Source organism: Strix aluco, chromosome 16 (assembly GCF_031877795.1).
Source record: "Strix aluco isolate bStrAlu1 chromosome 16, bStrAlu1.hap1, whole genome shotgun sequence".
Classification (NCBI taxonomy): domain Eukaryota; kingdom Metazoa; phylum Chordata; class Aves; order Strigiformes; family Strigidae; genus Strix; species Strix aluco.
In genome coordinates this window covers 8,362,609-8,384,551 of record NC_133946.1, presented here as the reverse complement: position 1 = coordinate 8,384,551, position 21,943 = coordinate 8,362,609, and the positions used below count along the sequence as shown (strand labels likewise).

At 39.2% G+C, this 21,943-nt stretch overlaps 1 protein-coding gene across 3 annotated transcripts in view; it reads left to right on the top strand.

The window, feature by feature from the left end:
• NAV2 (neuron navigator 2) overlaps positions 1-21,943 on the top strand; it is a 423,664-nt gene that overhangs the window by 13,331 nt on the left and 388,390 nt on the right. The window lies entirely within an intron of this gene.

The window sequence follows — 21,943 nt, the reverse complement described above, 5'->3', positions numbered from 1 at the left end:
GCATGTGCCTTTTGACAAGCGGTAACACAAACGCTGTTAGCGTGGTCCTTGGAGGATACTACAGGATGTAATTATGTTTCCTTAAAGCTTGCATGTGTGTTTAGCGAACTTAAAGGATGCCCAGATATCCTGCCCAAATTGTTTTGGGAGTTTGGAATGACTGATTTTCTTCCCAAAGAGGATAATATGCTGAAATTACTGTATTGCAAGTCAATTCCTATAATGAACTTTAATGGTATCTTTTTGTTGCCACTTAAGATGAGTAATCTAGAGTGCTTTTTATGTTATTACAGTTAATTTCTATTCTTACTAAACTAGGAAGTGGATTCCGATTTAGGATGATTTGTGGCACCTAAATAATGAAAACAGTCCATCTGGATTTCTATTTCATGGCTGGATAAAGGCTTTGTTTTTATTTGTAATACAGTGTCTTCTCCTTTGCAAGTAATGTCAATGATAACATAAAACACCATTGTGACTGTTAAATAGATTAGTTTCATCCTTAATCTTGAGAGCAAAATATGACTCTGCACTTTAGCAAATTGTTCAAAATGAAGTCTTAGACTCCAATAATCTGAATTTACTGTGTGTCTATAATCCAAGCACGTTGTCAGTCACAATGCATGGCCGCATATGCTATGTTAACAGGGAACATCGTGCAGTTAAACCCTTTTGAAATCAAGGCTTTCATGAGGCAGATCTAGGCAGTATGTCAGATGTTTGAGTGTTGAACTTTGGAAGCCAAAAACTATTCATAACCATTGATGATAACTTAATATCCATGGGTTTTTTCCTTTTTGGCCACCTGCCCAGAGTCTATAATGATGAGTAGTTATTTTTGCAACCTTTCACATTGTTGACAGTGATTAATAAAGTGTTGTGCACACTTCTATTGCATCAAATACCAATTTTTTGGGTAATGGCAAAAGAATATCCAATTAGGAAAATAATGTAATTCACTTCACACATTATAATTCAAGTATTGCTTTTGGAAAAGCAAGGATACAAGTAGTTTACAGCATGATTTTTATGTACTTATGGGAGTAGAGTATTAGATTGTTAGGCTCATTTCTATCAGTTTCCCAGAGTATAGTGACTGAAATATGAACACAAAAGCATATTTTTAAAGGATTTTACTGTGAGGAAGATAATCTTTTTTTAATCACTAGATGCCTCATATACCCTTTTTAATGTTAAATCATGAAGTGATAAAGATAAATGCTTGTAAAAATGACATGAGCGCAGCTCAGAAATCTTGTTTTTGTAGGCAAAACTGCTTGAAATGGCCAGTGTGTGCACTAATAAGCACCCAATACAAGATAGATATTTCTTGGGCATTGTGTAAAAAGTGTAAATCTGATGATTGGAAATTAAAAGATGGGTACTATTCTCATACTTGGTACCTTTCATGTAACAACACTTCCTTCAGATCCTATAATATTTTTTAATTGATGGCTTTGAACCTGAGGCTTAACTTTTTTTTTTTTTTCTGATAGTACTAAAGTAGATTACATCTCAGCGTATTTACTCAAGAGAAACTGAACTGGAAGTTAGGTCACCTATGCTGATTCTTCCACACCTGATTCTTCCACACCAGTTTTTTCCTGAAATGAAGGTAGCAGTAGCTTTTGTACTGTTTGTGTATTTGTCTGTTAAGCTTCTTCACTTTTCAAGGTGGTTCTTCTTGTGCTGTTACAGCCGCACTATTTGCTAATGCAGAGCCTCTACTTGTTTCATGATTTAGATAATATCTATGTGTATATATTAATTTCTACTCACGTGGCTAAAGCCTGACATACTTAACTGGTATTCTTCCTGGTTTGTGTCATGGTTACTTCATTAACCATGTTGAATTACACTATAAATGTTTGCAGGAGCCCAGTTTTTGTAGTCATTCCCTGTGGGGAATTTGCATTGCAATTGATGGGGGATCTGCATGTAGAAAAGCTGCTTGAGTGGGCATCATCTGCTCTTCCAGGCAGACAAGCTTAAGTGGTAGAATGTATATATTTTTAACTGCTAATGTACTGCTAGGGCAATCAAGGGGATGATTCCTTTAGTGATGTAAGTGGCTAGGTGGGAGGGGGATATCTATTCACTCAGGAACAGTGAGATTTTTATCCAGAAAAGATCTAGATAAAAGCAGGGGCCAACAGACAAAATGCAAGAACGTTTCAATAAAGCTAAATAATATGGGATGATGATGGGAGGGATGCAAGTTCAATGAAACAGGACTGTGGCTGCATAAAAGCTTTTCATTTGCTGCTTCCACTTAAGTGTGTTGAACCTATTATGAATATTGTACTAAACGTGACATATTCTAAAAGTTTGCTCTAGAGTTGCTGTATGCTGGGATGTATGTTCACATAGAGCTATAGGAATGGAGGAAATTAATTCTGAAACTTAATTTAAACAAAATTCCAATCACAGTGAAAACCTTTATACAAAGAAATGCAAATGATAAGGAAGAATGATATAAATTTGCTCTCTTTTCTCACTGCAGCCTTGGAAAGGAAAGGGTGTTGAATAACAAATCTTGTGCCAGATGGAGAGGCAACACAGTTGGAATAAGTTTTGCAGACACACAGTAACAGCATTGAAACAATATAGTGGTCTCACTAAAAATGATACAAATTGTTATTTACTCTTACATTGACTACTTGGCTCTGAACTGTGTTTCAAAAGAACACAGGGAGAATGAAGTCCTGTATTAAACTGTTGAACAGTCAACCTAACAGCTTGTATCTTTGCATTTTGTTACACCCCACAATGTTCATACTGGTGTTTGTCTAAGTAGATCGTAAGATTTTTGGGCAGTGATGCCATTGTTTCTTTGTGGAAAGGTACATTTCAAACTTAAACTATAAACAGAAGGCACTGGGTTTGCCTGGATCTTTCTGTCCATAAAGATGCAATAACATTTTTTTATAACAGTAATTGTCTCAGTTCCTTTCCTCTCTATTGAGGCTATGAAAACGGAGAAACAAGAAGCTTAGCAGATTGTGATGGCTTAAAGTATTCCTGGGTATATGCTTTCCAATTTTTGGATGAGGTAGATGAGCTGTGTTTATACTGCTCTACCTCAGTGGTCTGTCCAAGACTGAGCAGCGAAGCATGGTAACGAGTGAAAGAAATGGAAAAGACTGAGGAATTGTTGTTTCAGTTGGTTTTCAGTGAAGGGAAGGGGTTTGTAGTCTTTCTCACAATACAATTTGCATTTTACTGGAGACTGCCAGTGGTGATATTAAGGCCTGTGTTATTTTCCTGGGTACTTGGAATTCATATGTCTGAGTTAGACTCTTTTTATTCTGCTGTTCGTTTCCCTGTGTGATCAATAGAACAATTTTCTGTTTAATAAAACTAAGGTCTTGTGATTATGTTAATACACTCCAAAGAAAAATGGATTTTCTCATTTGAGCCCTTGCATAAGGGGCTCTATTTTGCTTTTTGTTGCTTTTAAACTTTTACTTGAAGTATCCTTGCCATTTTAGACCCAGGGTAAGATCCAAAAATATATGCAGAGAATACTGAGGAAGGTGATGCACAGTGGTCATGCTTGCTGAAGACCTGTTGGTGTGCAAATAGGAAAAATACTTTCCATAAAACACTACGGTTTTCCAGTCTTACATTTCCAAATATGTACTTTGCCCAGCAGTACAGTCATTTGCAATTAGTAGCTTACAGGCAAGGAGTGAAGTGCAAAATAACATGAGAAGTCCTATGAATAACAGCTACAAAACAATGCACATCTTTTCCATAAGAAATATTCAGATTTTCATTAAATTGGTTAGAGATGAGTACTGATGTGCACAGGAACAGGTCTGAAGGTTGTTAGAAACCAGAATTGGCCTATTGCACTGTATTATCAAGTTGCACTACTGTCACGTTGCTTTGAATGTGATACTAGGAGGCTTGCTATTCTTAGCCTTTTAAAGTTAAAAGCTGAAGTAATCATACTCAGTTGAAAAGATTCCCTAGCAGATAGGGATTTGCGAATTTGTGATATTGATTCTGACAGGTTTTTTTTTAAAAAAATAAATTCTTTGTTTTCTTAGTGAATTCAAGGAGTGGGTGTGATGCCACTGGAAAATGAGCACTGTGTCTATTGCCAATTTGAGCATTCAGATGGTCGCACTACAGACAACCTTCCTAGGAGAGAAAATGATGTGCATTATTGTTCATATTATTTCACCACATAAAGGAATCCCTTTCAGTACTATGAGTTCATTTAAAATATACACTGGTGAGAGTAATGGAAAAGCCAGTAGATACAGAAGTTTTTTTGTACCTGTTTAACCTGTATGGTTGGAGCTGAAATACCTGTCTTAGGCATGAACAACCTGTATGACTTGTCCTTGAACATGCATTTTGAAAGTTAGCCTAAAAGTTTAATCAATTAATGCATGGTTTGATCATGTACTGACATCAGGTTCCCCATCAGATTCCTGTGGCTATTCTCTCCTGCTTTAACATGTAGTCCTTGCACTTGTGTTGCTTAGTGATGAGGTCTGATATAGGCATAGGGCCGGGGGTTGTGGACTGTTAGCAGAAAGCCAGAAAAAGTAGTTTTTTGGCCATCTGTTACAGTGCTTGATGCAGACATTGGATATTTTGAGATAAGGTTAAAACCTTCAACTCTCAAATTCTTTCTTAATTGTATTTGGTTTTATTGGATCCTCATTGTAGATCTTTGAATGGTGATAACGAATAGTTGACGAAGTAGCATTGTGAGTGCTAGGATGATGTATATGAAGATACAGGACTATATCTAGAACAACTTCATCTGTGATTGTTGCTACTGAGGTTCACAGTATAACCATTACTACAAGGTTTGAGCCTATAAATAGTGTGAAATAAGGCTTTCTGAAGGTATCTCTGAATTATGTGGGTCAGCTGATACCTGTAATTCCATGGCTAGGTAATGGCAAGGAGGAGACACATCAGACCTTAATTAGTGCTTCTCTTACTATACCCTTTCATTTAAGCCTGGTAGATGCTTTGTATGTGTCAGGGTCCTGTGTGCAAGAGGACAGGCTCATAAGTGCATTTAACCTGGTTTCATAGTGAAAGTTAAACTTGTGCATTTGCGATGGACAGCATTTCCTTAATCTTTGCAGCAAGTAATTTTGACAGAATTTGAAAGTGTTCACAGTTATGTTGTCTTCTAGGTAGAAAGAAAAAGTGCATTACCTGTGCAAAGGACTTCAGCCAGAGGTGTGCTGTTTAAACACTAGAAATTGCAACCACAAAATATGAATGAGTGGGAAACCGAATGACTGTAGTGCCTCTGCTCATGAATCTTAGTAAAAATTAAGTTTTGTTAAGTTGTGAAAAGGTTGAGACTCAAGACTCAGCTTCTGCGAGCAGCGGGTGGGGTGGGGTTGGAGGCAGCTCTTCTGACCAGCATTTTGTGCCAGTCTAACTCTTCCCCGACCTTCAGTCTGACCATGATGTGAACCCACCTTTGAGTAATTTAGTGACACCTGAAGGAAAGTTCTGGTCTCCTCAAGAAACATCTGTGAAGCTATTTGGAGTGCTGCAATGGGAATCATTCTTTTCAGGGGTAACTTAGTGCTTCCAGCTGAAGTGAAAACTGCTGGCTTGTTTGGTCAAGTTAATGTTAGGTTAAGTTCAAAGTTTTGAAGAATAATGAACTTAAAATAAGTCACAACCCATGTAACAGGTTTATCTTTGAAATGCCTCTTCAAAACTGGGTGTTCTCATAGAATTATTTATTTCGTGTCTAAAGCTTCAAGGTGAGAATTATTTGGGCTTTGGGGAGAGAGATCATTTATTATTAAGGTGCTTCATCTCCATTTTCTCCACTTTTGTCAGTTACAGAAAGTGGGGGGGAAGTACTTGGAGAGGCTGTGTGCTTTGCATGGCCTGTCCTACAGTTCCCCAGCTCTTTTCCACATCCTCTAACAATGTGCACTTGGTTCTGGACAACCTCTGGGGTGACTGGCTAAGCAGCACAAACTGCTATTGACTTTGGTTGGGATGTTTCCTATGTCTTTGTTTTAGTAGTGAAACTCAAGCCTCTTGTCTTTTAAGACATTTATTCTTATTTTTGGTTAAAATTGAACTGAGAGGTTACAAACTTAATAAGGGAAGGAAGGGTGACAAGCTAGGCTGAGTACATGGTTACAGAAGTGTCTTTCTGCAAGAAATAATCTGAAAAATTTTGTTCAGTGTGCATCCAAGTCAGTCAAACTTCCTAATGGTCATCTGAACTAATGAGACAAGACTGGGAGCTCTAAAATGAGCATTGTATCATTAGGAGTACTGTCTTTTCCTCAACTGGTGTGACAAGGATATATTCCTGGAGAGAATGTTGTTCAAGAAATGTTTTTTCAATGGACTTCTAAGAGCAGGAAAAAAAATCTTACCTGTAACCTACTGAAGGATGAGTTGGTTCAAACAGTCTAGTGATATTCATTTAGGTACAGGTAAAGCCTAAAACGTTCTGGTTTTGGAAGTTTGAGTAAATTTGCAGTAGTGAAGAAGAAATAATACATTGGCAACAAATGTCAGTAGAACTGTGGCTGCATCTTTTTGGCTGGAACTCCTCATTCTAAGTGTGAGATTTGGCCTCTTGTCCTCCATCCTGGTTGAAACGGATTAAAAAGGTTCTTCTGAGACAAATTTGCCATTCACTTCAGACTTCCCAGGCTCTTTGCAGTGTGTTTGAGGCCAGGTATCATCCAGAAACTGAAATGGTGGTTGTCGCAGCAGTGGTCTAAGGCAAAATGGGGTGGTGCTGGAGTGACTCAGTCTTCCCCTCTGAATGCTCAGAGGGTCTTGCCAAGCAGCTGTTTTTTGTACCTGGAGTTTTTCTTACTCTGGGTCCTGCAAGGGTCTCTGTCAATAACACTGATACTTGGCTCCCAGTATCCCATTTTGTCTGCGTCTGCTAGTGCAGATGAATGAAGAGCGCATCCAGGGGTTTCAGCAATTCTTCCTGTGTGTGGTTTCAACTGTATATTATAATGTGGTTAATGACTTATGGTGAAACTTTTGTCATATTTTCTCTCTTATTACAAAGCAGCGTATTATCTCTGTGCACCATAAATTGTTTGGCCTGTGTAAATTGATTTCCCGATGAAATTAAAATGGTGGCTTTCTAGAAGAAAAGAATGCTGAATTTTTAGTGGGTTTACATGACTTCATAAAGCATTTCAAACAATACTGTCTAGGGTTTGTGTGTGTGTGTTCGGTGGGGTTTTGGTAGCAGGGAAGGGGGCTACAATGGTGGCCCCATGTGAGAAGCTTCTCAAAGCTCCCTCAGCTCCAAGTTGGACCCACCTCTGGCCAAAGCCGAGCCACTTAGTGATAGTTGCAGCACCTCTGTAGTAACATATTTAAGAAGAAGAACCTGATAGGAGAGGTTGGAAGGGGAAAATACCCTCTGCAAACACCAAGGTCAGTGGAAGAAAGGGGTTGGGGGGAGGTGTGCCAGAGCAGAGACCCCCCTGCAGCCCATGGTGAGAGGGCAGGCTGTGCCCTTGCAGCCCATGGAGGTCTGTGGTGGAGCAGATGCTCATCTGCAGCCTGTGGAGGACACCACACCGGAGCAGGGACCCGAAGAAGGCTGTGACTCTGAGGGAAGCCCATGCTGGGGTAGTTTGTCACTGGGAGAGCTGCAGCCCACAGGAGGGACCCATGCTGAAGCAGTTTGTGAAGAGCTGCAGCCTGTGGGAAGGACTCATGTTGGAGAAGCTTGTGGAGGACTGTCTCCTGTGGGAGGGACCCCACATTAGAGCAGGGGAAGAGAGTGAAGGAGTTCTCCTGAGGAGGAAGGAGCGCAGAGATGAGGTGTGATGAATTGACCACAATCCTCATTTCCCATCCCCCTGTGCCACTGGGGAGAGGAGGTTGAGAAATCAGGGAAGAAGTGGAGGGGGGAAGGTTTTTTTAAGATGTGGGTGTGTTTCTCACTGTCCTACTCTGATAGGTAAATTAGTGGTGGTGGTGGTGTTCAAACTAAATCAATGTTCTCTTTCTTCCCCAATTGAGTCAGTGTCTTGACTGTGACCATAATTAGTGAGTCATCCCTCCTTGTTGTCCCCAAGCCTTTTTTGCCTTATTTTTTTCTTCCTGTTACTGAGGGGAAAGGAGTGAGGGAGGGGCTGATGCTCAGTTGCCCTCTGGGCTTAAACCATGACATACAAACAAGTCAGAAAGGCTGTCCATATCTGCACGGTCTTAGGAATGTAACAATATAATTGGGTTGTACATGTGCTGGGTGCATCAGAGCTTTCTCATACAAATGTAGAAGATCAGTATGTTACTGAGATCTTCCAGGTGGTAGGTAATGTATGGTTTAGTGACACAGAGATTAACAAGTAACTAATGTGGATATTACACAGAACTGTATTGTATGTTTTTAGCATTTCAGTTGATACCTAAGGCAAAAGTGACCTATGCCTGTGCCCCAGGCTTATTGTTGCTCCAGGTGGGAGGTGGGAGTTGAGGGCCTGTAGAAGGGGGTGGGCAGTGCAGGGATTGCAGTGGGGGTTTGTGGGCTGCACGCTGAGACACAGCCTGCCCTGCGCATGGCAGCAGGAACATCCATGGCTCAGGAAGGTGGGACTGTAAAAAGAGTTAAATAGCGGAGTACAAAATGAAGGAGATATGTTTATAGCACATAGAACTACTGTGTGCGATGCATGTGTATATACACAAACACATATTTATTGTACAATTTGAAAGTATAAATGCCCCTATTCTTTTATAAATATTTGTATGTTTCAGCCTTTCATTTTGGTTTAAAGTATGTAATCTACCATAGCAAATACACTTACTTATGTTTTTCAGCCCTTGACAGACCTTGCCAAATGATTACTTTTACCAGCTGTTCCAAATACTGGAAGAAATAATGAGCTTAAAAATAAAAAAAAAACCAAACCCATAGCTTTTTGCTTCCTCACTCAAGTGTCACTAGAAGATTTGGACAGTTGCTCTGTAATTAAGTACCTCCTTATTTTAAAGGTTATAGTTGCAATGAAAATAACACATTTGCTATTTAAGTTTGTACTTCAGAATATCTCATTTTCTCTTTTGAGGGAAGACAGTAATCTCCAGTCATGTAAACCACATCTACAGTTAAGAGACAAGAACTATGTCTTAAAAATAGAAAAATCCTGAAATTGCCTCCGCTCCCTCCCCCCCACTAATTTGAGAAAATCTAGTATCCGTAATGATAGTTTTCATAGGTTTCTTCTGTGCAGTTGGTTTCTTGAGGCCTTATATTTCCATTAATTTTATTGAAGATCTAAGGACTGCTTCTAAAGCATATATGCAATAGAGAGCCCACCTTTGCGAAGAAACACAGTGATGGTGTGCTATGACCTTCTGGCTTGCACTTCTAATTTAGAGACTGTGGTGGGGTGTTTGGGTGGTGGCTTCCCAAAAGTTTATGCCTTTTTAAAACTTCCTTCCATACTAAATAAGCCCCTTATTTTAAATATTAACACCAGCTGTATTAGTGTTGCTTGAGAACATGACAGGGTAATTGAAAGCTTAGGGTTAATATTCATTTTTCGAAGCCTCAAATTAAGTTCAGTCATGTTCTCGGTGATGAATACTAAATCCAAGGTTTAAAAGGTTAAAGTAAGTCTTGTTACAGTGGTCATAGACATCTAATTAAATTGTGAAGTTTATTGATATAAATGCACTTAGTTCAAGTGACTTAAGTTGGAGAAGTGTCTCTGAAGTGGGGCTTCCTTGCTATAGGCAGTTCAAGGTAAAGAATATTATTTCAGAAACTTTTTTCCTATTTTCAAGCAGTTACATTTCTATTCCTGCTGACGCTGGTTTCGGGCTTTTTTTGTTGAGGTTGTTCAGGGTTTGCTGAGTGGTTCTTTTCCCTAGTATTTTCCTTACTTCTATTAGCAGAAGCATAAAGGCTGGCTGGATTACTTGGTTTTCTGCTTTTTGTCTTAGCCTGTGGTCTGAGCACAAAATCATTAGCTGTAGAAGTAAACTAATAGTGTCATTGACAGTTTTGCTAATGGGGTGTATGCATGTTCTTCCTGCAAATAGAAAAATATGTAGATGTCCAGTTAAAGAGATGGGAGAAGCTGGAAGGTAACATCAATGATCACTATTAAATAACAGTCTAGAAAGTAAACCTATGTGGGTGACTTGTTTTGGCACGTGTTTTCCTGTGAAGTTTCTTGTGCTGTAACACTGATTTACTGTTTATGTAAGGGTCTGTCTGATGTTTAAGGGAGATCCAGAGGCCATTTGAGTTTTTGTTGGCCTGCATGAGTAATTCATTTGGCTACCACAATGCTTGTTCTCTGGTTGCCGTTACATGTGTTTGCAGTGTCTTTATTTGTAGTTCCTTTTTTATGGTTTATGTCATAGATACCTGTAGTAGCTTACACTTATTTCAGCCCCAGCAAGGAGTAAGACTTCATCTTGCCCCTCCTGTGAAGAATATCTTGCTCCTAGGGGAAAATAAGACATCTATTCCTGCCTGGATGTCTCTTTCAGATGAAACTGCCACTCTTGATAGCTAACAGTGTAATTGTGATAGTGGAACTGGGATTGGCCTTGAAGATAAATAAAGGATCCAAGTTTTATCTAAAATGTTTCTTGTGTGAGAGACCCCTAGTCAGAGCTAGACTAGAGCATTTGTGCATTTTCTATTCTGTCCAATATGGACTCAATTATGAATTTGGAACACCTTCAGTATTCCTCTTTGCACAACAGTGATTTAAAGTAGGGTAAGTGCCCTACTTAGTTTTGTGTTTTCAGGCTTATTTAAGATAAATTGTGCTTTTGTCTGCTGTAACTGTGGACCTGAAGATCAAATGCACAGATTCAAGAAACCTCTGCAGCTGCTCTTAAACTTTGTAACTGTAGTCACTCCAACTGTCAAGTTAAAATAATTTTCTCCTCACAGGAGATAAAAAAAGCTTTGCTGGTGGAAAAACTACGAGCAAGAGCAATATAATTGATTTGGCACCCTGAGGTCTTTTATTTATCGAGCTTTCCCAGTTATGCCTGTGCAGTAAGTCTTATCTGTAAGTTAGATCCTGAATGTGAAATGAATAGTCCTTTGTGTAAACACAAACAGATAAAATTTTATCACTTAGTACAGCTATTTTCATGTAGTGAGTTGCATCTGAAATCCAGAACGACTGATTAAGAAGATAAGCTGTTGCTAACATCTTCAAACTTTGAGTGAAAGCATTAACAGAACACTGTAGTAGTTAAGGAAGGACTGAAAATAATGACATTTAGAGCTAAAGATAAAGGTAAAAAGAAACTGGAAACAAGGGACCTGGCAATAATATTGGCAACTGCTGCATGCTGTTGTGTTTTGGCACGGCCTTTTCCTGCCTGAATCTTGGCTTGTGTATGTGATAGGATCACTGGAGTCCTGGTTTTCCCATCCAATGTACATCTTTGATGAAGTTGCTATCCTTGACTTGCTTTTTGTGAAGTTTGAACCTATCACACTTGAAATTTTAAGATGTGGTCTCCACATTTGACATGGTTTTCTGTTGTGGCGTGGTAACATACCTTAAGAGGGAAGTGATGTGATGTCCTCCCCTGTGGAGAGGTTCGTGTGGTTTACTGTCACTAGAAGATTCTGTGTATTGGTATGAAGGAGAGTAGGATCAATCACAATATAGCCCTGGATTGCTATGATTCTGCTGGCAGCCACTGGTAGACGTATTTCCTGGGGGGAAGGGGAGCGTAATGTGGGATTATGGATGTTCTTTGAATATCTAAAAATCTGAACTTGTGCACCTCAGGACAGAGATGCACAAGCACATAGCTGACGATGCTGTTGCTAGGATGTAGATAGTTACTGCTGTGAGATGATGTTCAAGGGGCTGTGGTATTGATAGCTCACAAAACTGGATGAAGTGGACCCCTTCCTCACCATGGAACAGCTGCTCCCAGTCTTTTTTCTAACTCACCCCCACCTCTAAATAAAATTAAAGCACATGCATTTTAGTCAAAGTGTAAATAAGCATTAGTTTGAGAAACACATTTCTTTAAAGCTATTTTGTGCTTTTTTTTTTGTTCTGTCTTAGCTGTGATGAGGCAGGTAAATGGATGGGTGCAAGTCCTCCAAATGCTGGTACTTTTCCTTGGCTTTTAGCATGGTCATTCCTAACCTGACCCCTCATTTTTGACTGACAGCTGACAAAGGAAGAATCCTAGAAGATGTCAGCATTTAAAAGAAGTGTTTCAAGACATTTCGAAGCTGGTGCCGAGTTGTTAAGGGTACATGACCAGAAGCTGGACTTTGCATTGGGGGTACTCTGTATGAATTAAGTTAGTGCTAGTGCCTAGCAGTATCTGCTATCTAATTGTGCAGAGTAGGTGCATAATGGACACCTGAGCTAGCATTTGAGACAGAGGCGCTTCTGGGTAACACAGATAGCTTTTTCTCCTATTTACTGCTGTGTTAGCTTCTGTATTTCAGATGTGTACACAGGTATTCCCCACTGAACTGGGTATTTACAGTCCCGTGGAAATATTTATAAAGCACTTCAATTGACTGCTCCCTTAACAGCTTGGCACAAGCTCTAGGGAAGCACTGCTGCTTGGAGCAGTAGGCTACCGCCTTTCTTGCATTTAGTGATTTACTCTATGTCTCAAATTTATGTCCATTGAATTAATAGAAATGGAAATAGCAACACTACCTGGCCTCAAAAATTATTTTTGTCTCCTGTTGGCTCCATGAATACCACTCCCTGCTTCCTGTGGGTCAAGCCAAATAGCAATACTGGCTCTGTAAAAGAAATTAATCTGAATTTTCTTTCTCTTGTTGTTGTCTAGATGCTTACTGATTTATTGGAAACTATGTGGGTCTTTCTAATCCTATAGGCAAAATTTTTCTGATACTTTTTTCTCCTTCAGCTATTGTTTTAGAAAACAATGCTTTGCACTTTGAGAGCGCTTAAAACTGTCACCTTCAGACTTACCCAGTATTTCAGATGTTTCAACGTTCCCAGTTATACACGAGTACAAAACCAGCAATTTGTGAAGGAAAGTAAGCAGAAATGACACAGTAAGAAAACTCATGCCATAAATTTTATAGTCGTCTTTTGGTCTGTACTCCTGGTAAGAACTGGACTCAAACATGTTTAAATCAGGAAAAAAAAGCAAATACAAGATGAAACACAATCTTTTGGACAAAACTGCCCTAGCAGCTATTGTTTACTGATTAGCGGCTTCTAAAATGCAAACTTCATTATCAGTAACGATAACTGAAAATTGCTTGCTCTCAAAATAACTATTACCACTTAGCTTGAGTTTCTTTGCAGATATCTCTAGCTATTTAAGATCAAAATAGCACTTAATGGGTTTAAGTAATCAATAGTCCCAAAGACTTCTGAAGATCTTGGCACATAAAATATTAATAGTTTATATTTGTCTTTTAAGAATCTATTCAGCATTGTTAACACATTACAAAGTGCTAAGATTGCAAAGTGCTTCTATTAAATGATGTTAAAATGCTTACAACAAGCACAAGATGCCTGTTTTATGTATCGATGTAAATAAATGCTACTTCCATTCTGTTGAAGTATATAGTTGCTTTGAAGCTCAATGTAGAGTTTGATTTGCTGACAGGCTCATTTTACTACAGAATGGAAAGGTATATATTTAAAAATGTCATTTTTCTTCAGTCTTTATATTTGAAACTAAGTAATATTTCTCAACTAAAAGAATTTCTTTACCAGACTTACTAGACAAGTTTACAGAAAAATACCTGTTCACCTCTGTTGTATTTAATCTGGGGGCATGAGTAAGGCATATGGTTGATAACCTGTAGCTGGTTAAGGCACTATGAGCTGAGTAGGACGAGAGTGTTAGCTGGAGTGCAGACTGACAGATGTTGGGGTACACTTCTGAAATCCTACAGCAGCTCAGAACTAATAACCTGTTGCAGCTATCAAACACTTACGTAGAAATTGGAATCTCAAGTAGAAATCAGAAAAGGAGACTGGTAGATCTTCCATGGTGCTGTGCCTGCCCCTTTGATGGTAGGAAAAGTGATTGCTGCATCGTAGGGACTGGGGTACCCATCGTAGGGACTGGGGTACCCATCGTAGGGACTGGGGTACCCATCGTAGGACTGTGCTCCCCTACTGCTGGCAGACAGCTGACTCAAGTCTGACTCTGATGCAGAGACAACTTCTCAGAGTTATTTGGAATGGTAACAGTCTGCTGTTCCCACTTCTGCTGTATTCTGATGTTGTTTAACCTAAGCTGAATGGTATGTACTTGGAACATATGTTAACAGAAGTAAGAAACAAATTGTTGTGAAATTCCCTGTCTGTGTGTGTATGAAAAAAAAAACCAGTGAGATGTATAGAACTATGACAGAAGAATGGGCAAAAGTTAACTACAGCAAGGTTTTAAGAAACAAATGCAGATTGGCATGTGTTACAGTTCAGGTGTACTAGTTTTCATTTGCAAAGTTAGATCCCAAAATGTATTCGAGGGGAGAAAAAAAGAAACCAAGGAGTTGACCTTACAAGGAATATGCGTGTCTCAGCTTAATTGTGTTGTGGAGTCAAGGTGACTGTTCTTCTCAGATCTTAGCACAATGAACTCAAACACTTTCCAACTCCCTTTTAGCATCCAATGTCTAGTAAATGAAACTGTTTATCCCCTACTAAAATGGAATAGTCTATTTTCTCTACTGGAGACTGAGCATCTCAAAGAAGAGGGTTTTTCCTTAAAAAACACATGCATAAACATTAAAGGGGAAATTGCTATTGATCAAAAAAGCAAGATGTTTCTATCTGGTCAGCTTTCTGCATTACTAACAGCTATTTTAGTCACATCGATGATTTTTATTTAATGGCCTCTCAATCTTCATGCTGTGTACAGAAAATGAAAGTGATCATGATATTTTTGTTTCATTGATATTCAGCTGTTTTCAAGGTAGAACTGGGGATGGAAAAAAAAAATAATTCACAACTCCTGCCAGACATGGTTTGACTGTGGGAGTGTTTGAAGACCGTTATTGGGAGCATATGGTATGAAATTGCTGCTGATCTAAATGTCTTGAGTTTAAGTGCAGAAAGTCAGACACTGTCAGTCAGTACCTGCCAAAAATGGGAATTTAATGAAGTGAGCTTTAACTTGCATACCTAGTGAGTACCTGTCTCTCAAACATCACCTGCATACAAGATGATTTTTTTTCTAGTGGCAGATCTGTACTGAAATCCAGTAGACCCTTTAAGCTTTACTTTTTTTTTCCCCCCTCTTAGGCAATTACATAATAATATTTATATTGAATTGCACTTGGAAGGGAAGAATGGGAGAGGGGAGCAGAGAGACTGTCCCATCCATCTTTGGAGAGCAGTCTATTTTGAAAGTCAGTCAGATGTTTTAAAACATAATCATTTGGCTATGCAGCAGTCATGATACCAAGTTTGCTTCTGAACATCTGTTTCTAGGAAACTTTAAGGGCACCAGTCAATTTTTCTTTAATCTGTCCTTTCTCCCCACCCCTTAATAAGGCAAAAAAAGGCAGTTAGTCTGCCAGTTGAATTTCTCTCTGCCGTAAAGCTTCTCTCTCTGCTCCGGATCGTAAACACCGGGGTTCTTGTTATCTCCCTCCTGCTGGCAGTGCCATTAGAGAGGTTTTAAATAGTACCAGCACGATGCTGGCTGCTGTCGAGATTTAGAATCCTGTTATGACTGTAAACTGTGAACCGTGAAATATTGGAGGACAGAAGTTGAAAAAAGCATTCTGCTCATCTACCTTAGATCTGTCTTTCCTTTTGCTTTGGAAGAAAAAAGGTTTGCTCTCCTAATTTAAAAAGAAAAAAAAAGTAACAAGGTAGAGGAAAATCCCTGCATGTGTGTGATACAGAAGTGGATTAAATAAAGCCTCTAATAAAATTTCCTTTCTTGTGTATTAGCTCATTTCTAACTGATGTGCAGAGAAAACATTATTTTTGGAGCATAGTAGTAAAGTAGCTCTTAGTTCTGTGGAGGAAATCCTCTGCTCTCTTTTAGGAGGGTCTATGCAAAAGGCTGAGGTTGTCTTATTAAATATTTCTATGTCTGTTGTACTAAATATTTATATTGTTAAACTCTGTTTTACCTGGATAACTGTACATCCCCAATTGGGTAAATCTTTTTTAACTACTTGAGCTTTTCTTGATAGTGCTGCATATTTCACTTCTGCTTTTCTTGTGTTTTCTAATGCAGACATACAAGCAGTTGTTTGAGCCTCGGCTGTCAAGTCTTTCTACCAGCCTGGCTGATAATCTCCTTCAGACGAGTTTAGTGATTGTAAATAGGCTTGATGTAAGTCATATCACAGTAAAAATAATGAAAAACCCTGTATTAAGTGCTATGTGAGTCCAATGATACTGATAAGATCAGTTCATCCCTACATCAATGTAATTTAGAGAAATAGCTGTGTTGTGAATGGAATTTAAACAAGAAGTCCCTATGGAAAAAGGGTAGTTAAATTAAAATGATGTTTAAATCAGAATAGCACAGAGAAGACATCAAATATAAATCAACTACTTTTATGTCAAACAAAGCTAATTTCAGAAAGCATGGTGTGACTAGGTTCTGCCTTGGTTTTGTTTGTACTTATATGTTTCTGATATGTCAATATTTTAATTTTTTTCCCTGTGTGGACTTGATGTAAAGATAATTAACACCACATGGTTTTAAATGTCAAAGTCAGCTTGACCACAAACTTAAGAACTACTATAGTCCAAGTAGGGGAGAAAAAAATTGCATAAAAAGAATTAGTAGGCATTAATAAAATACAGACTCTCTAATTCTGTAATATTTTTATTTCTTGGGGGTTTTTATTTTTTAATATTTCAGATGTTCTTATCTGAGCAGAGCGGTGACACAAATTGTTTGGTTGTGAAATAAACCTGTACTGGATCTTGAACATAATATGAACACTCCCACCTCCCCCCTCCAGATAAGAAACAGGAGACTCGGATTTTCCTTGATTGTTCTGAAGCAAAGTGAGACAGAGGGACCATGAAAGATATACGGAAAATATCTGCAGCCAGAGAAACTATCCCTCGCATCTGCTGTGATAGACGCCTTACAGCTGGTCGTTGTATACACAAGCTATGTGCACATCACTAGTGAAGAAAGATGTGACTGAGGAGCGTTTTCATACAGCATGCCACCCCGACAGCTTCTGCTTGTACCCCTGAAGTCCTGGTCATAGCTGCTAATTTTCTCTGTGAGCATCCCTGTCAGGGCACATGGATTCCTGCCTCTGCTAGGCTTGTGGAAAGCTTCCTCTCCACTTGCTGGTTGAAGTGGCTTGAGCTAAATGACATATATTAACCAACAAAACTTGACAGCGACATTTTTGGTCTGTTTTAAACACTATGTTCAAGCCAAGCAGTTGGAGCTCCAGCTTGTTCCTGATCAAGTCTTGTCTTGGAAGAGTCTAGAAATGCTGGGCTGCTGTTCCTGTTGTGCTGGAGAAAGGAGACTGCTTGTGCACAGCTGGGGGGTCCCCAGGGTGCCACAGGAGGTTCTCAGCTTGCTTTATGAGACATGATTATGCTGACTTGGAAAAAAAAAAATCATTAGGACTAGTCTTCATACTTAATCTTGCAAGTCATACGGGATCAACACCTCTATCAACACTTAGAAGGCATGACAGACTATTCTGAGGGAACAGGGTGTTTTGTTCCTTTAATACTTTCCCTGAATATTTCTTGCTCTATGGCATGAGTTGTTAGATTTACAATATCTTATTGAGTGGGGGGAGGTAGGGAGAGTATGATCACAATATAAGTATAATGATAAATGGTAAAATTAATCATCTACCTGTAATCGATACCTAACTGTCCCATGGTTGATTAGATATCAAACTGCTGAGTTTGAATTTAATACATACTTCATCTACTATAGAAATGCAATGGCATTGGCTTCAAAATGCAAATGAACTGTAACTGCAGCTGAAGAACTCTGAACTTGGCGACTTGAATATACCATCCTGAGTCATTTCTTATAAGGTGAGATCTGTGGGTTTCATTGTTCTTCTTTCTTAGTCAGGTGACATTTTGATTTGTAAATCTTGTTCTAGATGTGGATGTTCAAGAGTCTAGGCTTAATAGTGTATCAAGCTAATATTTTGTACTGTGGCTGATCAGAAGCATAACTTCTCAGCTGGATATCAATTTTTCAGTGAATAAAAGCTTAAGACACTCCAGGAATCTTTGGTATCCTGTTGGCTCAAAAGGTTTTTATCTAGTCTGCTTTAAAAGAAGCATTTTTTACCTAATGATTTTTTTGTAGGAACTTTAGATAGAAATACTTATGCTTTTAAAAAATAAAATATTAAAAGCAAACAGCTGTCCAGGGACTCTCTTCAATGTCCTTGAAGCCTGTTACTGATTTATGTATCGCAGTGCATTAATGAATTTTTGTCCTTGGTTCAGTTGCACTTATTTCTGTGTACCCACCTTCTCCTGGCTTCATACGGTCATCAGTACCTTCCTGGAAGGAAAACTTACTGTGTTGGTGCCAGTGTCTAGCTCGTCAGAGGCGCCACTGCTAAGTCATGTTGAAGAACACCTTCCCAAGGACTCCAGTTCTACTTCTGCCTGAACCTCTGTGTGCAGGAGGCTTTACTGTGAGGTTATATCTGAAAGACTTCAGGCAGTTTTAATGCTATTAGAATAGAAATGAAGGAAGAAAGATTTGACAAACATACCTTTCTTCAAATTTAATCTGAAGCTCATGCATGAGTAGTGTAGTGCCTCAAGGAAAGCCTGTGTCCCTGGGAAGCCTTGATAGCATGCGTGACTGTATGGAACAAGGCAGCAGAACCCCCTGAACTACCAGCAGGAGGCTCTGATGGATTTCACTACTCTGCTCTTTGTACAGCGTTGAAATTGAAAGCAATTTAAGAATCTGAATCTGCCTTATCTGAGTCTGAAGGATCCCAAAAGCCTGAACTGCCAAGGGTGAGAGTGGGCACTGAGGCTGACACGCTGATGGCAACACAAATTCTGGAAGGACACTGGCAACTCACAGTATCTGTCCCTTCATCTTTGGACGCTTTCCCAGTTTGCTTGGCGAAGAACAAGAGATGTGGCTGCAGAGGATATATATAATCATCAACCAGAGTTCTTCATGCCACCCTGCACAATGGTTGAGATATGGATTCTAGCAGCTTGCTGCTCTGACAACAGATAATGAATGAGCAGATCCTTCATTTCTGTTTAGGTGTTTTGTTTATTTGTGAAGACTTCATTTCTCACTTCAGACTGCATCTAGGGAATGAATCCCAAATGCCCAGTCTGACAAAACAGCTAAGGTGGTCCTATGCTGGGTGAGGAGACGTTTTTTACTGGTCTTTGGTTGTTTAGTCCACTTCAGTTTAAATGGGATATAATGACATCTGCACTCCTGAGCCTAAATATATGAGTTTCTGGGGAAAATGTACTATATTTGGCTGGACATTACTCTATGATATATTTCCCAACGATATGCCCTTTTAGATAACCAAAAGTATTGCTATATGTTGCCATGTTAATATTTCAGTCTTTCAAATGGTTATGGATATCAATAATGTGCATTATTCAGTCCAATGGTAAAAGTCACTGCACTAAGTTTGAACACTTGCTGTTGGACCTTCATTTATTTCTTTTCGGAGCTTTCTGCAATTTTTCTGATTCTGACTTTGAATTTTTAAAGCCTTGTAAGCATCCTTTATGCCCTTGTATACTCCATTTACTGTGGTTTTCAATGGATCCAATCTGTGGAATTTTTTTTTTAAGGTAAGGGAATGCTTAAATTCATTAAAGCTATTAAGACAAGAAATAATTGCAAAAGTGGTAAAAACATAAACAAAAAGCACCTTTACGCATTCAAAGATCCCAGGATGTTCTTCACTAAGGCTGTGGTGTGGCTGGTGTTTAAAAGTGTGCAAGTAGCTTTCTTAAGGAGTGATCCCTGAACTTCTGCCTTGCTGTGATGTACACAGTTTATAGAAGCTAGTGTTGAATAAGCTTTTCCTGATGTTTTTTATGCATAGGGGAATACATATTTGAAAAAATGACTAGCTTAACCCCCTAGAGCTGTTGCATAAACTTGCTGTTACCAATAAGCTGATATAAGAAGTATAAGAGGTAGGAAACTAAATATGGGAGTGTGTATTTGTGCTAGTGTTTTGTAGCTCTTACTGCAAGTCTTGCTTTTTAATTTTGAGAAATTCACCATTGTTTATAAGCAGTGCAGTTTTTTTCATGCACTGAAGAGTAGGGACTATATATCTTGGCGGAAACTGTTGGGAGCTGTTGTTGATCAGATTTAGGCTTTCAACTCCTTTCTGGATGCCAAGATAGCTGCTATTGGTAGGGGTACTGTGTTGAGCCCATATATTCCTGAAAAGCTCTAAGCAAGCTTTCCCAAAGTAATCCAGCAGGATTTGCACTTTTTCAGCAATGTGTGCTTGAAGGAGCACTTGGGAGTGGAATTGAGGGAGAAATAAAATGTATTAAATTTACTAAGTGTGCTTCAGTTGAGACTTCATTTAATCACAGTTGCTTCTGTCTTTTTCTCCTTTTTAATTTCTGAAAGTTTGGAGGAGAAAAGTTCATGTAGTCAAGAACATGGCTCAATCACTTAATGCTTGAACTTGAAAATTTGTGTTTATTGAATTTGGGATTTTTGAGCCTGGGTCAAATAGTCCTTTCTTCTGACTATGACAGTCAGCATTAGAACCTTCCTTAGTTTGCTTTGTTGTACTTTGAGGAAGATTTTAAATTTCTCTTATACTCACAACAGTTTAGAGATGGGGATTGTAAGAGAAAAGTCAAATAATTCCTTAAACAAACTATAAGATTTGGGGAGAAACTGGGTGGACTAAAACTCATAAAACTCATTCTCAGGTGACTGCAGTACAGGTACGGTTGAATACTATCCTGATGTTAATCTGAACCTTTTTTTTTTTTAATTTTTTCTGGGGGGGCAAGATTCCTGGTGTGGGAGTAAGACAGGTTCTGGTACAGCAATAGTGAGTTTATGCTGGCTGACAGAGCAGTGTAGGAGAGGATGCAGGCAGCTAACATAACGTATGCCAATCTAGATTCCCAGGGGATAAATCCTCAGCTGGTATGAATTATCATAGCTTCATTAGCGCAAGTGAGGGATGTCAGGCTGTGCCCAGCTGATGATCCAGCCTTGTGGCAGTGAAACTGTTGGTGGACAATATGGCTCGGTGTTTGTGTGCGTGTTCATGCGTTTGCATGTGTAATGTACGAAACATGGGGGGTTCAGACTTTGCAGGCTTGTACCATTGCAGAAGGACAGTCCAAGGATTTTTGCGAGGAGGGAGTTAAGGCAGAGCAGAAAGGATTCTGCATGTGCCTTCTTTTGAAGCTTTAGCCTGGCTGGTGCACTTCCCTGCCGGAGCACTGCACCTTTTGAAGAAGAGCCTAGTGTTACAGGGCTTCCTGAAGCCTATATTTCAGGCTGAAAGCTATAGGAATTGAATTGCTGTATATGCCTACCCTGTGACAGCACCTTTTTACTTGCTGTTGTAATAAACTGCCAATGGCTTTGATTTGCATCTCAAAAACTCAGACTCAGGCTGTGGGGTGACTTCAGCTGTCCCAAATGGGACAGCCCTTCTGTGGTCTTGCTACATGCCAGTAGATGCTGCTGAAAGAGAAGCAGGCTGAGATCTAATCGGGCTGGAGCTGAAATGCTTTGATGAACCATTTCCCTAGAGATGACAAGCTAATGGTTTGTCCACAAAGCCATGCAGCTTTTCCCATTTCTTTTGGAAATGAATAGAGCTGGAATGGAATCATATGCTGCATTGTGATAGCCTAATGCTCTTACAGAGCTGTGTGTTATTACCCAACCTGCTTTAGTGGACAAATTAGACATGCAGAATTCCAAGATTTGACTTGCTCAGTTTTTAATTAACTCAGCGTAATAAGCTGTA